Below are 16,521 nucleotides of genomic sequence, written 5' to 3'. Positions count from 1 at the left end.
CAATGCTGAAAATTTTTTGCCTAGGTCATTAGGAGAGAAAAACTTGTTCCTTCTGTATTTCTGATGACGAACAATTTAATGAATATTTCCAGCAAGAGGAGAATTTCTAGGAAAAAAAGAATATAATATACATGGCAGTAGTCACTGAACACTGTAAGTTCAGTGTTCCAACAATTCATATGATTTTAGAACTACAAGAGATTTTTAGAAAGCCTTTATTTAGACCTATCTCTCATTTTGACATTTGTAAACTGAAACCAAGTAAGGTTAGAAGATTTTCCCAATGTCATCGAAGTTGTTACTTGTAGAACAATGGCTGGGTTCCAAGTTTCTCCCAAGTCTTGGCCCAGTTCATTTTTATTTCACCGACATTCTACCATTTAAGGCTTAATGGCCCAAAGTTTTAAAATGAGTTTTCTTTCCTGGGAACTTATTCCAACAAAATAAAAATATAACTTGACTATGTACAATTGAATGATTAAGTTGCAGTCATGGGCTCAACCAATTTGTGATAAAGGTTTCATTTTATTGGAGCCAAAGTTCTCTGAGCTCATTAAGAGTTTTGGTAATTCTTGATAAATTATTATGCAGAACAAAATCCATTGAAATATTGTATTGAAAACATAATAACGTGAAAGGTGAAATAATAGTACCTGACTGACCTGCTGATTTATGATTTCTTTCTCTGAGTGTGGTAAGTTGGAAGCATTTTACCCCCCCCCAACAAGACTCCACACACATACATGAGGACAAAGAGATTGCAAAGTAACCTTGTCTCTTTAGGAGACTGGAAATGCCAAGAATAAACACCATGCAATTAAGGTAGCATTTCAACCTGAGAGGGAAATGCATTAACTCCTTGAGCTCTGACTAATGTTTTGCTGTAGGAAATAAAATATACCACAATTGGACAGGATACAGTTCTAGGCTTTCAGATAGATTATTGGAGGAGAAAATATGGAGGAGATACAAAGAAGTAGCTTGAAGGGTGACTTCCTGCTCTTCCTTGTACTTAATGGAAGTAGAAGATCCATTTGAGAAGATAGGTGACCTCTCCTAGAAGATCAAGAATGCTACCTGAAGCTCTGTCCTTTTACTCAGAGAGAGACACTTTAAAATCCTTAAAGCATTTTTAATACATCTGCTGGCAATTACCTAATGATGGAATTTTCATCATTCATATTATTTCACTGTCTAGATAAGCCTGTCTCCGTAGATAAAGGTACAGATTGATTGATAGGCATATACAGTTTAATTTTTACTGATATAACATGTCACATGGCTAAGTGTACAAGAGAATAAGGAAAGCAACTATCCAGAACCAAATCCTCTATAAGCTCCTCTGTATACTGGGCCCAAACCTTTTACTCAGAAGGAGCCACTTTAAAATCTTTTAAGTTTTCATTTTTAATAACTTCTTAGTATTCACTAAGTATATAAAAATATAACTATAATGCTGTTTATGACTTATCAACTTTCTAAATTTCATTAACTTAGAAATGAAGATTTGCTGAGTTCTCGTATCTCCACCCTGACATCCCCCCCAATCCCCTCCCTCGCCTTATAGTGTAGTTACAAAAGTCATTTAAATTCTTCCAATAGGTATTTCTAAGCTTTAAATAATTTACTTACACCTCTTTTCTTTGTCAATCAATTATAAATAGTCTCTTCACACTTGCCTTGTCAGATGAGGATGGAATCTCTTTTCTCTTATTCCCAATTGCCAATTTCTGTTACCTGTATGTCTACTCTAAATATATATAATACGTGTGTGTGTGTGTGTGTGTGTGTGTGTGTGTGTGTGTGTGTGTGTAGGTATGTATGTATACACACGTACCTGCTGTGCTTTACCTAATGGTTAATCTTAAAAGGTGAAAATTTAAAAAATCGTGCTTACCTACTGGGTATTTACCCCAAGGATACAAATGTAAGGATCTGAAGGGGTACATGCACCCCAATGTTTATAGCAGCAATGTCCACAATAGCCAAACTGTGGAAAGAGCCAAGATGTCCATCGACAGATGAATGGATAAGGAAGATGTGGTGTGTATGTGTGTGTGTGTGCAGCCATCAAAAGGAATGAAATCTTGCCATTTGCAATGACGTGGATGGAACTAGAGGGTATTATGCCAAGCGAAATAAGTCAATCAGAGAAAGACATGTATCATTTGATCTCACTGATTGGGGAATTCTTAATCTCAGGAAAAAAACTGAGGGTTGCTGGAGTGGTGGGGGGTGGGAGGGATGGGGTGGCTGGGTGAAAGACATTGGGGAGGGTATGTGCTATGGTGAGCGCTGTGAATTGTGTTAAGACTGTTGAATCACAAACCTGTACCTCTGAAACAAATAATACATTATATGTTTAAAAAAAAAAAGAAGATAGTAGGAAGACAAAAATGTAGGGGGGTGGACATTGGAGGGGGAGACGAACCATGAGAGAGAGACTATGGACTCTGAGAAACAAATTGAGGGTTCTAGAGGGGAGGGGGTTGGGGGGGTGGGTTAACCTGGTGATGGGTATTAAAGAGGGCATATATTGAATGGAGCACTGGGTGTTATACGCAAACAATCAATCATGAAACACTACATCAAAAACTAAGGTTGTAATGTATGGTGATTAACATAACATAATAAAATTTAAAAAATGGTGCTTACATTAAAATACAAATCTTCGTATTGTTTCTTGGATAGTCTTAAAGGGATATTCCGTATTTCCTTTTCAGGTAACTTTCCAATTGCCTTTTCTTTTCTTTTTTTTTCCCCTCATGTTACTCATGTGATTTGCTTTCTAACTTCATAAATTCTCAAGAATAAATCAGATGTCCAGAACACCGCTTTTCTTGATAACTGCTTCTTAGCTGTCTTCCCTGCTTTCATTTAGATCAGTTGGTCCAGCCAACATTCTGGGATGTCCATTTATAATTCTTCAGAGTTGGAATCACTGTTTCCTATATTGTCCTCCTTGGTTTATCTCCTTATTTTGCTCTAGAACCACATCAAGAAACTTCCTGAAAGAAAAGGAGCAGTGTGGGGATGCAGGATATAAAGGGTCTGGGATAAAAACATTCTAAATATACGTATGTATAATAATATTCTATTTAAGCTCTCTACTTGATTGATAGTTTGGCTGCAAATGAAATTCTAAGCTGGAAATCATTTTCCTTACATTTCAAATCCATTGATTCATCATCTTCTAACATCAACAAGAAATATGATGTTGATCTGACTTTTGTTGTTGGTGATGACCAATTTTTCTCCTTTCTGAAAATTTTTAAGTATCTTGTAATTGCTGTGACATTTCACTGGAATGTATACAGATATTATTCATTTATTATTTTGTAAATTCCATGAATCTTTTAGTCTAAAGAGTTGTGGGTTTTTTGCTCTGAGAAATTTTGTTTTTTTTTTTCTTTGCCCATTTATCTCCTTATTTTCCAGTTCTTGTTGCATCTTCTGTGACACAGATATTTTATTTTCTTTCTCTGGACTAATAAATATGTTACTTATTGTTCATATTTTTACCTCTGCCTCTTGATTCTTCTTCCTAGGGGATTGCCTGAAATTTATCTTCTGAAGTGTTTAATTGAATCTTTGAGAAATTACCTTTTACATTTCCACAAGCTTCTTCTTGCTCCCTGATAATTCTGTCTTCAGGTTATCCTATTCTTGTTTAATCCTGTTCTTGTCATTTCTCATTGAATTGAAACTTGGTGTTTTTAAAAAGTTAAATTCTCATTTCCTTAAATTTTCTTTTCCCCCATTTTTCACCTGCTTGCTTATCTTGATGTTTCTCTTTCAGCTTAAAGTTCTGCTCAAATTTTAAAAAATCATTAGTTACCATTCAGATTTAAAAGCAATATAAGAAAAACTAGATTGGGAGCTGTGACTATGAATGAGGTTTATCAACACGTGAACACAGCTTTAGTGAGAACAAGAAGCTGGCCATACATTACATGTATGGATACAGAAGTCTTTGTTCTGGAATTCCAATGTTCATGCTAACTATCTTAAGTTTTCCCAGATTCTTCAATTTCTGTTGAGGGTGTGTGCTGTAACTGGGGTAGAGGTGAACTGATGGAGCCACTTTTAACTAATACCACTGTTTGTAATCCAGGTCTCACTCATGCTCTCCCTCATACCTGGACTTTCAAGTCCCAAGACTTTCTGGTGGTTTTGAGGGCAAGTTAAACCCCATTTCTGCTTAACTCGTTCCATGTACACTCTAGTTTGTTTCACCCACTTTTAGTTAACATTCTACAATTTTCATCTTCCAGAACTCTAGTCAAATTTCTTGCCTGTGTAAATCTCTTATTCTTTACTGTTTTATGTGATACATGATTTTAAATTTGTCTGTTTTTATCATTTCAGTAGTATCTCAGGAAAAAAATGCAATAAATGCACATGATCAGTCTGTCACCCTGGATTGGAAATCAGGACATCATTTAAAAAAAATCCATCCTTCTTTCCTTCTTTCCTTCCTTCTTTGTTTCTTTTCTTTTCTCTTTCTTTCTAAAATATTTATTTATTATTCTTAAATTTTTAAATATTCAAGTCACAGTAACCAGTATGTGGGAATGAAGGAGTCCTTGTAAAGACAATGAGTTAATGGCAGAAAGGAACAGCTTGAGGCTCCAAAACCAAACTTCACAGTTCTACGATTTGTAAATGTATTTTTTCTAGTTTCCTTGGTGTTTCCAAGGAACATAGACATGGAGAATATCACCATCCTTTTTCTCTTTTTGATAGATTTATCAAACAAAACAAATTTTATGTAGAATTTTAAACTATGGCCCTGATATTTTAAACTCTTTAATATCATTACTGAGACCCTGGTTAAAGTAACTGTATTTGATGACTCTGCTAAAGTAATTTTGACAACAGTTTTTGGAAGCTATAATCTGTTTCTGGAATGCATTCATCCTGACTTGGGCTTTTCACTAAAAACAAACAATGCATTTCATGGAAGGAGATGTTTTTTTCTCATCTTTTATGTGGAATCTCAAATAATCTTCCTTATTGTTTTCCTTTTTCTGTTTTATTTCTGTGCCATTTCTGTGCTGCTTCTTTCTCTCATCTTTGCAGTATGATTTCTGAAGTGAAGCCCGGGTTCATTTGATCCAGTATGGCCATTATGGAATCACTGAGACTGGCTCAGAAAGCAGACTGACAACAGTCTTTCCCATGACTTTGCATCCTTTTCCCAAACAACATTACCTTTGGAAAAAGTGGAACACTGTTCCTCACTGCTCTGTACTCCATATCTTATCAGTTAACAAAACAAGGCCCATCAGGGCTTAGATAAGACCCTGGGAATATAATAATCAAATAGTGGGAAACAAAACAAAGCAAGTTAACAACAACAGATTTGGAAATATAGGCCAGAAGTCAATATGTTGGCCTAAAATGAATCTATTTTACCTTAGTTTACACATTCATTAATGTGGTAAAATAAATGCTGTAGTAGGGAGTTGCTCACAGAGCCTTTAGAAAGAATTTCTATCTCCTGTCTTTGAATAGAGTTGACAAACAGGAAGAAAATTAGATGCCAATGAAATTAACAGAGTGTTAACATAAAATTAATTGTTCTGTGAAGAGTAGTTACATCATGAGTCAAGACTTACATTCCAGGCATTCCCAGCACATGGCAAATTTGGTTCAGTTCTCTAGCTCAAGGACTAATTTCTACTTAAAAGCTAGTAAAATTTTTTAAGTTTTATTTTATTCAAATTCAATTAATTAACATACAGTATTATCACTAATTTCCGTGTTAGAGTTCAGTGATTCATCAGTTGTATGTAATACCCAGTGCTCATTACATCAAGTGCCCTCCTTAATGTCTATCACCCAGTTACCTCATTCCCCCCACCCCGCCCCCCTCCAGCAACCCTCAGTTTGTTTCCTATGATTAAGAGTTTCTTATGGTTTGTCTCCCCATAAGAAACTCTTAATCATAGCTCCGGAGAGACTATGGACCCTGAGAAACAAACTGAGGGTTCTAGAGGGAAGGAGGGGATGGGTTAGCCTGGTGATGGGTATTAAAGAGGGCACACACTGAATGGAGCACTGGGTGTTATACGCAAACAATGAATCATGGAACACTACATCAAAAACTAATGATGTAATGTATGGTGATTAACATACCATAATAAAAAAATGATAATAATAAAAAAAAGAGTTTCTTATGGTTTGTTTCCCTCTCTGATTTCATCTTATTTTATTTTTCCCTCCCTTCCCCTATGATCCTCTGTTTTGTTTCTTAAATTCCACATATGAGTGAAATCATATAATTGACTTTCTCTGATTGACTTATTTTGAAAAACTGGTAAATTTTTATGTAACTTATAGACAAAAATAAACTGACTTTTTTACTGTGTGTGTGTGTGTGTGTGTGTGTGTGTGTGTGTGTTTGGCTCTGTTTTTCTTTAGAAAAGAAAGACTAACAGTCAAATAAAATAAGAAAGGAAGGCAAATAGAACATTAAGGATAACTTTATGATGCTAGTTTTCCCTTGAAGGAGAAGCAAACAGAAAAACTGGAATTGCTTCTTCTGCAATGAGTATTCTAGAAGTGGTAAATCCTCAGTCACATGGCAGCATTTGATAAAGTTGATTACTCCCACTTTCGTGTAACCCTCTTCAGTTGGCCTCCAAAAGACCACAGTCGGCTTTAGAAAAAACAAAAAACGCAAAAACAAAAAACTTTTTATTCTCCATCCTCAGTCTCTTTCGGTGGCTTCTTCCACATCCTTCAAAGGCTAACTTGCTATAGTTCTCAATCATCTGACTTACTTCCTAAATGATCTCATCTAATCATTTTATGTACTATTTTAAAGATAATACTTGAAAATGTATCTTTCCATCCTTGATCTCTCTCCTAACCCTCAGAGTCAAACATCCAACTGCCTACTCAGCCTATTTAAATACATAACTAGTAAGGACCCAAATTTCACATTTTGAAAGTAGAACCTTTAATTATGTTTCCAAAAACTCATTATTTCCCAGTTTATCCAACTATGAGTATGAGACCATATGCCTAGTTGCTGTCACCAAAACCTAGGAACTATCCTTAAATCCTTTCATTCTTTTATACCTCACACCTAATCCATCAACATTGGTTTTTATCCTCAATCTATCAATTGACCGACTTCTCTTACCCTGACTCACCATCATTTCTCACCTAGGGTCCCATAGTAGCCTCCTCACCGAGTTGGTGATCCAACTTCCTCTGTTAACCCCCTAAGTAGACATTTCACATAGCTGCTAGTGTGATCTTTTAAATTTAATTATGCTGTAACCATGCTCAAAATCATGTCATTTAAAATAAATTCACTCTCCTTATGTTAGTCTATTGGGCTATACTTAAATGCCAATCTCTCGAACTGTCTCCCTCATTCCTTCTGCCCTAGAAACCTGTCCTTCCTGGTTTCAGGGAATATGCCAAGAATGTTCTAGCATCAGTACATTTTTATTTGTCTTTCTTATGGCCTGGAATGCTTTCTTTAGTTCATCACATAACTCAGACCCTCATTTCATTCAGGTCTCTCTTCAAATGCCATCCTCCTCGGGGTGAGGGAGGGGGTTGGGGTGGGGCAGCTCTGACAACCCAGATCAAAATAATCCTTGCATCCCCTAGTCATCTCTGATCACTTGTCCTGCTTGCTTTTCTTCAGAGCCCTTATCACCCCCTTATATGTACCTTGGTTTTGTTGTACCCCATATTGTACCACAATACACACCTGGCAATAAGTTCTGTGGAGTCAAAGATTTGATCTGTCTTGCTCACTGCTATACCCAAAGTACATATAATAGCTCCTGGCATATAATAAGAACTTTAAAATATTTATTGAATGGATTAATGAATAAAGTTTGGGCACATTACCCACTCTGTAGTACATGTAATAATAAGATGAAAATTTTCTCAAGGGATTGAAATAGGTGTTTAGGGAGCCATCAAAAATAGATAACCAATATTTCCTAGTGCTGTATATGGTTTGCAAAATCATTTTGTACTTTGTATTATACTGGTGAGAAGGAGCAGCCCATTGCTCATTAAGTACTTGGCACTTTGCAGAGGTCATTTCATATAATTATCACAAGAATTCTGATAGGTTATGACGTTATCTCCATTTTATAGACCGTGGAACTGAAGAGCGTGTGTGTGTGTGTGTGTGTGTGTGTGTGTGTGTGTGTGTGTGTGAGAGAGAGAGAGAGAGAGAGAGAGAGAGAGAGAGAAAATCTGAGATCCTGACAGTTGAGTACTATGTAAACTTAAAAGGCACCTTCTTCCTCTCTCTCCTTATTAGAGTAGCAAAGGATGATTTAATTCAGATAATCCCAAGAAAATAAGAGTAATTGATCTTATCAAACTGAGTTAAACCTATGAAACTGGCAAATGTGGTAGGATTTTTTTAAAAAGCAATTCGGTTTTGCTTTCTATAATAAACCAGGTAAGAGAGTGCTCTTTTATAAATGGGGGAAATCAATAAATGTCTTTAAAAAGAATTATCTGATGTCGGCAATCTTGTTATACCTAAATAGGAAATGAGAAGAGGTGAACTAATGAACTTTCATAGCATGCACATATGTTTGCTAAAAGAGGTAAAGTAATGAGCTAATGTTGATATAATACACATATTTAACTAGAGATTTATATTAATATAGGTGTATACACTGTGTGAATATATGTGTGCATATGTATACTCAGGTTTCTATACATCTTTTTGAATCATTGTTTCCCTTCATTTTCTGTTCATTGCCAAAATATATATTTAAATTTCCTTTCTTCTACCATAACCACCATCTAATTCTGAATACATGTTTTTACTCCCTCTCTACCTCTGTATTCCTTTCCACTACTTTGCCAGTAACTGTGTCTACACCTGCTGCTTGACCATCTGACATAGCCACTGGTCATTTCCTTTACCCTTCTAATTTTGTTTTCTTTCTCCCATAGTTCCTTCTCTGGCTAAGTCTCCTCCTCTTTATTCTCATTAGGCAACTGGCTTTCTTGTTTTCATTGAATGAAAAGTTGTCCACTCATAAGCAAAGTGAGTCTGAAAGATCATTTTGTTTTAATTTTAAAATAAATTATTTGAATTTTTTGTGGGGTGAAGCAAGTAGTGCAGAGAGCAAAAGAAAACATAAACAGGCTCCAGCAGAGGTTTCCCAGAGTGTTAGTATAATATATTATTGCAGTCTTTCCATGATAGAGGGTGTGTTGTCATGAGCACCCGTGTCATGCAGCCAGAAGAGGAGGGATGGTGCTGTCGTGAGGTAAATCAAGAGATAACAATAAAATTTTTCTGTTGCCTGGTGGAGATGTTGAAGATGTGTTTTCTTTATATCTTCATCCGCCCCTAATTGAGGATGCTTTAAAATTGAATGACTAGCAGTCAAAACGTGTTTGCTTCAAGCTGAGAAGAAAAATGCTGGTGTCTCCGCTTCCAAACTGATTGCGCTTTGTACACAAGTGACAGCTACAGTCACTTTGAGTGACTGATAAGTGGGAAGCTCTGCCACTTACCAAGGAATGCAGGCTGAAAAGAAAAGACCGGGGCCGTTTAGATGCTTTGGCATGTTCAAAATAACATCTCACATCAGTCAGACTCAGAAGCACTAAAAGACATTTAAAATGAAGTAATGTATATAGAAATGTGGTATATGTGTTTGAAGAGAGAAAAAAATTATTCGGCAAGCAAATAGCTGAAAACGGGGGAAAGAGAAAGTGTTGTTGTCAGGGGTCGATATTTGCGAAATGAATCAATGGATAAATAATTTACACACATTCTGATAAAATTTGCCCTTAGTTTGAAACATCCAAATTTAAAAATGCGTAGCTGAAGAGCTCCACCGTTATTTATATAAGCAGCTGCCTTTGACCAAATGGATGCCTTGAAGCACCTGAACAATGAAAATGTCATCCACTTATATAGATAGTAATTTTTACCCTGAGAACGAATCCCAATTTTCCTCCCCCCTTCTTTTCTTGGGTAAATATTTAATACTTAAAACATTTGCTTAAAATATTCTGTTGTATCTGACTTAAAGAGCATGATTATATAATAAAATAAGATAGGGGTATGTTTCTTCTTTTAAATTTTGAGACTATGTTAATGAAAGAATATACAGATTCACTGGACTGTAATTTCCACAAATAGGAACTTCTGAAAATGATAGATTTTTTTGTACTTCATTATTAGGCTTGTGTATTCAGTGCATGTATATACTGCTGTAAATTTTCTAGGACATTCATATTTTAAATATTTCGTTGGTCTATGCACACTAGTTACTTGTTCTTCTGTACTCTCTGGATCTTAATAAGAGAAAGCAGTATACCCCAATGATTTTAACTCTCCTGTGAATGCCATGTTATCTATTTAAATAACTTGTTTCAGTTTGAAAACTCATAAAGACACTTGGGGTTTTTTGTTTGTTTTCTTTTTTTTTTTTTTTTTGGTCAGGGTCAGTTTTAGATGTAGTCACAAGAACCATAGCTGTGGTTAATTCAAGCCTCTTTGGCTTGAGCCCCTGTCTTGGGAGGCTAAATGTAACGTATAGTCTCTTAATTATTTAAGGAAAAACCAACTGTGGGGCTGAGGGGTCTACTTATGAAACCTGCAAATTATTTTACTCTTCTCAATTGCTGTAAGACTGAGGAGTACTAATGTTTGCATCATTGTAAATGATGGGTATACTCGAAGATATTCATTTGAGTGAGCAGGAATAGAATGTATTAGGACTGTAGGGCCCTCAGACCATTTTTTGAACTGCTGAAGTCCTTAATGAGATAAGGAGCTTGCTAAACCCACCTTAATTCAGCTGACATACTTTTTCACTGCAGTACTTTCTTGATGAAGGAAGCAGTTTGGTGGATTGCATACTAGTACAAGCTCCTGACCTCATCACAGACCAACACTTTGGTAGAGTAGTAGTGAATTAGAACCCTGTGATCGATAAAATAATTAATATAAAAAATAGACTTTAGAGCTAAGTTCATCCAACTTTTTCTTCCTTGGTAGAAGGAGAAGATGTGGTCCAGAAATAATAAGCTATGCTGAATTCCCATAAGTAATTAGACATAGACCCTAGTCTCTTAGCCCTGGTTAATTATATCAAATAAATCAAGATCATAAGCACTCCTGGAAACAAAATGAGCAGTAATTCGGCAGAGCCCATCAAATTGAGTTTGTTACTTTATCTGGAATTTGAAACAGATACTAAATCTTTTGCTAAAGAAATTTGGAACAATATTTGAATGTTTCCATAGAAATTGTAAATGACACATCACTTTAGGATAGAACAATTAGGAAATGTTAATCACATTTTGATTCACTAAAATTATCAGTATATCATTTCAGAAGGCATACATATAAAACTTTTTAAACACATATTTCATTGGTTTGTGATAGTTCCTGTTTTTTAATGATTATTTTTACAGTGAACTAGTATCTCTGCTTGATCCATTTTAGATAAAAATTTATAATGTCATATCATTAGACTCTAAACTAAATAAGGAAAACAAAAACAACGGTGTTCTAGCATGAAAGTAATGTCTGATCTGCTTCTCCAAGAGAAGTATTCTTGGTAAAGAGTAGCTGAGGACCTTTCAAAGTAAAACTAAAATATTTTAAGGAACCTCTTGATTTCTAGATGTTTCTAAAATAGGAAATGATTTTGGCAAAGGAAAATATTTCCCCATCATGCAATTAATTTTTTTCCCACTATAAAATGATGCCCATTCCCCAGCCTCCCTATTTAGGGTATTTGATATACTCCTATTCTATCATTTATTGAAATCTTTATCTCGCAGTGTCTTATTGTTTTAAAACACTCTTTTCCTGTTTCATTCCGTAGCAAATGCTTCAGGAAAGCAAGATCTTTCTCTAAAATCTTTATCCCTTGAGACATTGAGTGAAGTCTCTTTTGTGATTAAAAAAGGCTACTGCTCTTAAACGCATTACAAGCACAATCTTGAGGTCTACAAATACTTCCATCAACACATCATTACTTTAAACTGCCTTCTCTTTAACCTGTCTTCTGCTACCTCATATCTTGGTCTTTGCACTCTTATACAGTTGTTCTCTCCGCAATTATTCCCATGCTTGTGACACAAACTCTTTCCTAGACAACAGATCATTTCAGCAGAACTTAGGAGAAAGAACACAATACAGACATAACTATCCACCAGATGTTTTTGTAAATACCTGCTCTAAAAAGGTGTAGTACCCTGGTAGCATGAAAATGCTAATAATATTTTTAATCGCGGGAGAGTCTCGCTTCTTAGAGCATCTTGCGAATCTCATTTGTCACAGTACTATCATTATTATTATTATTTTTTATCTCTTACATGGCCACTCGAGGATACAATGTTAATACGTGTAAACAAAATCCCACTTTGAGTCATGGAGCAATTAGGTTTTAATTCATCTGGTAAATCTGTGCACCTCCAGGTGGTGACACAATTCAGGTATCTGATGATTTTCTTGTATACAGTCATAATCATAGAATAACATTATATGGGTCTATCACAGGAAAAAGGTAATGATAAAGCCAATCAGTGGACATTCTTTGATTATTTTTAAATTAAAGAAAATCAGGATTATGGTATTTATGAAGAGTACTGAAGTTCTCAAATGCATGTAGGCTATCATTTTGCCCACTTTGCGAAGATTATTAATGGCTTCTGATGCTATCTTCGTTGTTCCTTCTTTATCTGATTAAATCCTCAGAATTCTGTTTTTCTAAAATAGAATGGAGTTACTCTTATCTAAGCTTCTTAGTACCGTATGCAGTCACATGTAGTTAGCATTCCCTTTTAGCCCATCTCCTTCATAGATTTTTGTTTAACAGCCATTTTTTGCCCTCTTTCTTTCTCTTTTGTAAGTATTTGATTTTCTTCATTTTGAAACTTGACCAAGGAAAATAGAAAAGAACTATTTTTTTAAAACTGTCGAACTAACACTAAGTTTAATGTTTTCTGAGGTTTTTGATGTGGACTAAGGCGAAATGACACAATACCTGGAAAATGGGGACAGATTTGGAGAATTCAAAATTGTTGAGTTTTCACAAAAAAAGGGGAAAGGATGTGGTTTGTGAAAACATTATATTTTGCAACCATCCCAGTTCAATTTAGATTAATCTTCTGTGATATAATTCTGCCAAGTCCCTGAAATTATGGACCCTAAGATGTTGAACCTATTTGTCCAATCTCTTTTTCTAGATGTAAGATTAGGATAGGAAGTTTCGTTCTTATCTTTAAGCATTTTACAGCCTCAGAATGAAACTGAAATGCCTACATAAGGAATAATTCCTGAATTTTTAAATGTATTTTCTCTAGGAATATTCTAGAAAGCCCAAGGAAGTATATACCCCAAAATAATTATCCTGGTTCCTTTTTTTTTTTTAACTTACTCTGATTAGTGACTACAGTAGCATTAAAAATATACTATAATATACTAAGGTTTTCATATAATTTTTATTTGAAATTTCAACTCTGTAAACACACATTTATGGCTTAGTTCCTTTTATTGTTGTATTTGCATAAGGATTTAAAAATGAGAATATTCTGAGCTTGGCAGGTGTCATTTTAAAATATTTTAAAGATGCTAATGACATGTTGAAGAAATTTTAATTCTTTTTTTTCTTAATAACAACCATTTTGACAATAGGCAACTGTTAAAGTTATAAGGGAAAAAACTTATCAAGGAAAGATGCGCATAATTAGATAGACATCTTCCCCCAGTGCCACTGACTGCTCAGGTAACTATAACAGACTTATGACACTTTTTTCCTTATGGTGCTGCTTTCATTGAAAGGAGAAACAGAAAATCACCTCAGGATGTGCTGCACTTATTTTATTACTACTTGTCCCTTCTCTCCACCTTGACCACTATTAAGTTTTATTCCATTCTGGCTGTGTTAAGCTGTACTAAATGTCAGTGGGATGTCTGCCCACATCATCTGTTATAATGATCTGTTCCTACTCATAGGGACGCATTCATTGAGGCTCTCTTTTTACAATCCTACATACCCACCTGCTTGCATAGGAAATATAATTCTCCCCTTATGCAGTCCCGAACTGGTCTTAATAAACATGATGGTGAGAAATGCTACAGGCTTTTTCCCCCCACAATTTAATAGCTTGCTAAAAGTGAAATAGCGGTAATTAAGAATACAAATGCTTATCATTGGTGGGTAGTGACTGAGGCAAAAGGAGAAAAATCAAGGTTGAGGACTGACTAAAAATTATGAAATGTAGATTATATTTTCTAAATAGTTTAATGCATATGTAGTAATTAATAACAATGTATATAACTAACACAACTGGAATTTTTTTGGCCTATTACAGTTCAGTTAGAGTGTTTATGTATCTTTTTTATTGTTAAGTTAATCACCATGCATTACATCATTAGTTTTTGATGTAGTGTTCCATGATTCATTGTTTGTGTATAACACCCAGTGCTCCACTTTATGCAAAGTATAAGGGACCAGAAAGTACCACCATTAGGTAAGGATCAAATATCTCAGCTATTCTGCTCAACTATAATGGAAACATTCTTTTTTTTTTTAAAGATTTTATTTGTTTGACAGTGAGAGACACAGCGAGGGAGGGAACACAAGCAGGGGGAGTGGGAGAGGGAGAAGCAGGCTTCCCGCGGAGTGGGGAGCCCAATGCGGGGCTCGATCCCAGAACCCTGGGATCATGACCTGAGCCAAAGGCAGATGCTTAACGACTGAGCCACCCAGGCGCCCTAATGGAGATATTCTTAACATCTTTGAAACAATGCTCACACATTACTAAGATTTTCAGAACCCTATGGGAAAAAGCCAGTGATATAGCTTCATTTATTATAAAGGTAAACTAAGGCAGTAACTGTAGCTATTTCAAATCTTAGAAGGACCAAAAAAAAAAAAAAATGAGGGATGAAAAACATGAGCAAAAAGACGACAGAAAATCGGAAAGACCTGGGAGAGCTAAGCATAGGTTGTAAACGCATTTCTTTGTGTGTGGATGGTGACCGAATCTTAAGGAAGACTGCCTTGAGAGGGCACGGGGGACCGGGACTGGAGGAGGAATGATGTTTGTTTGTTTTTTCCTTGCAAGGCTATATGGGCTGTACATAGATCATAGGACTTAGAAATCGGGGGGAGTTTACAGTTTTCAACTTGTATAACTTTGGACAAGTCACTTAATGTCATTGGTTCTCGGCTTCTTTCTCTGTAGGTAAGAAATGTTAGTATCTCACATGATTGTCAAGATAAATCAAATATAATATGAGTGTGTCCCAAAATTTGTAGAGCAGTAGAGCAAATGTATGTTGTTGGTAATCAATTTTCCCCTCCTCATTACTCTGATCTTGAAATTTGAGTAAACAACCTCCCAGAAAGGTTTTTATTTGCTTCTTGGTTGTTTATCCTCCCTAGGAGGGGGAGTAGAGCAGGAGCAAAAAAAGCAGAAGAATTCTGTATTTACTTTACAACTGATATAATTAGCTTTAATTTGTAGCATATGTATTAGAATGTACATTAGTATGGGGCTTAAAGGAGTTGGCTTAATTGATCACAACCCCATCTCCCAATGTTATTCCTTGTACCACATTTTTTCATAATTTTACATGTGAAATAATAAGCATGCTTGCCTCTTGTCCAAAACAGTGGACAAAAGAGTTGTGTGACAAAACCATTAATTAACTATTCAAAGTTAATCTTTTTCTTTTTTTATTAATAATAGTGAATGCTAGCTTTTAGTATCTTTGTTGATATACATCTCTGATTTAACTTTGTCCTCAGTCAAATAGAATTCAGGTATTAGCATATTTTCTCAATCTTTAATTAATTTGTACATAAACACACTAAGTCATATGATTTACCAGAATTTTAGTTTCTCGATGGGTACCAGTATCTTCTGTGTGTTGCATACCATAAGGTTCCTCCATATCTTCGCGTTCGAAATATTGGTAAACTTGAAAATCCTAGAATCAACTGAATGAAGAATTTAAATCAATTTTTAGTTATGGAAACATTATCAGGTCTCTGGAGATCAGGAATTATTTAAACTAAGTCCAGATTTCTTAAGATGTTTACTAATGATAGTCATGTTTGGATGATAGTGAGATTAAAGTTCTTTGTTAACTAAATTGTTAACTATTCTTTGAGGCCAAGTATATCTTTGGAGAAATGACTACTCTTTCCTTTTAACATTACTTATTGGACTCTATGCTAAGTTGCTGCTTGCTTTACCACCGATATTTCTGTATGGAATTCATTCTTTAGAAAGGACCATATGGGAGCAGTTGATTGCTTCATCACAATTGGCGTCTTGCCTCCAGCTGTGTGCAATAACCTGGCATAGCTGTATTTAGTGGATAACTACTAATGTTGTTACTGGTCATAAAAATTGTTAAGGTACTTAGAGTAATAATGGGGTCTCTGCAGAGTAGAAGTAAAAATATAATTTCTGTCTGACCTTTTAAACATTACAGACCTATCATATAATATAAAATTAATATAAGTATAAGTTACA

At 35.2% G+C, this 16,521-nt stretch overlaps 1 protein-coding gene across 1 annotated transcript in view; it reads left to right on the top strand.

Moving 5' to 3' along the window:
- Nucleotides 1-16,521, top strand: part of SOX5 (SRY-box transcription factor 5) — a 1,012,050-nt gene that overhangs the window by 819,051 nt on the left and 176,478 nt on the right. The window lies entirely within an intron of this gene.

Source organism: Eumetopias jubatus, unplaced genomic scaffold (assembly GCF_037043125.1).
Source record: "Eumetopias jubatus isolate StellerSeaLion01/CBP00866 unplaced genomic scaffold, mEumJub1_p1.0 scaffold_8, whole genome shotgun sequence".
Lineage (NCBI taxonomy): Eukaryota > Metazoa > Chordata > Mammalia > Carnivora > Otariidae > Eumetopias > Eumetopias jubatus.
This window is presented reverse-complemented; position numbering and strand designations above follow the sequence as displayed.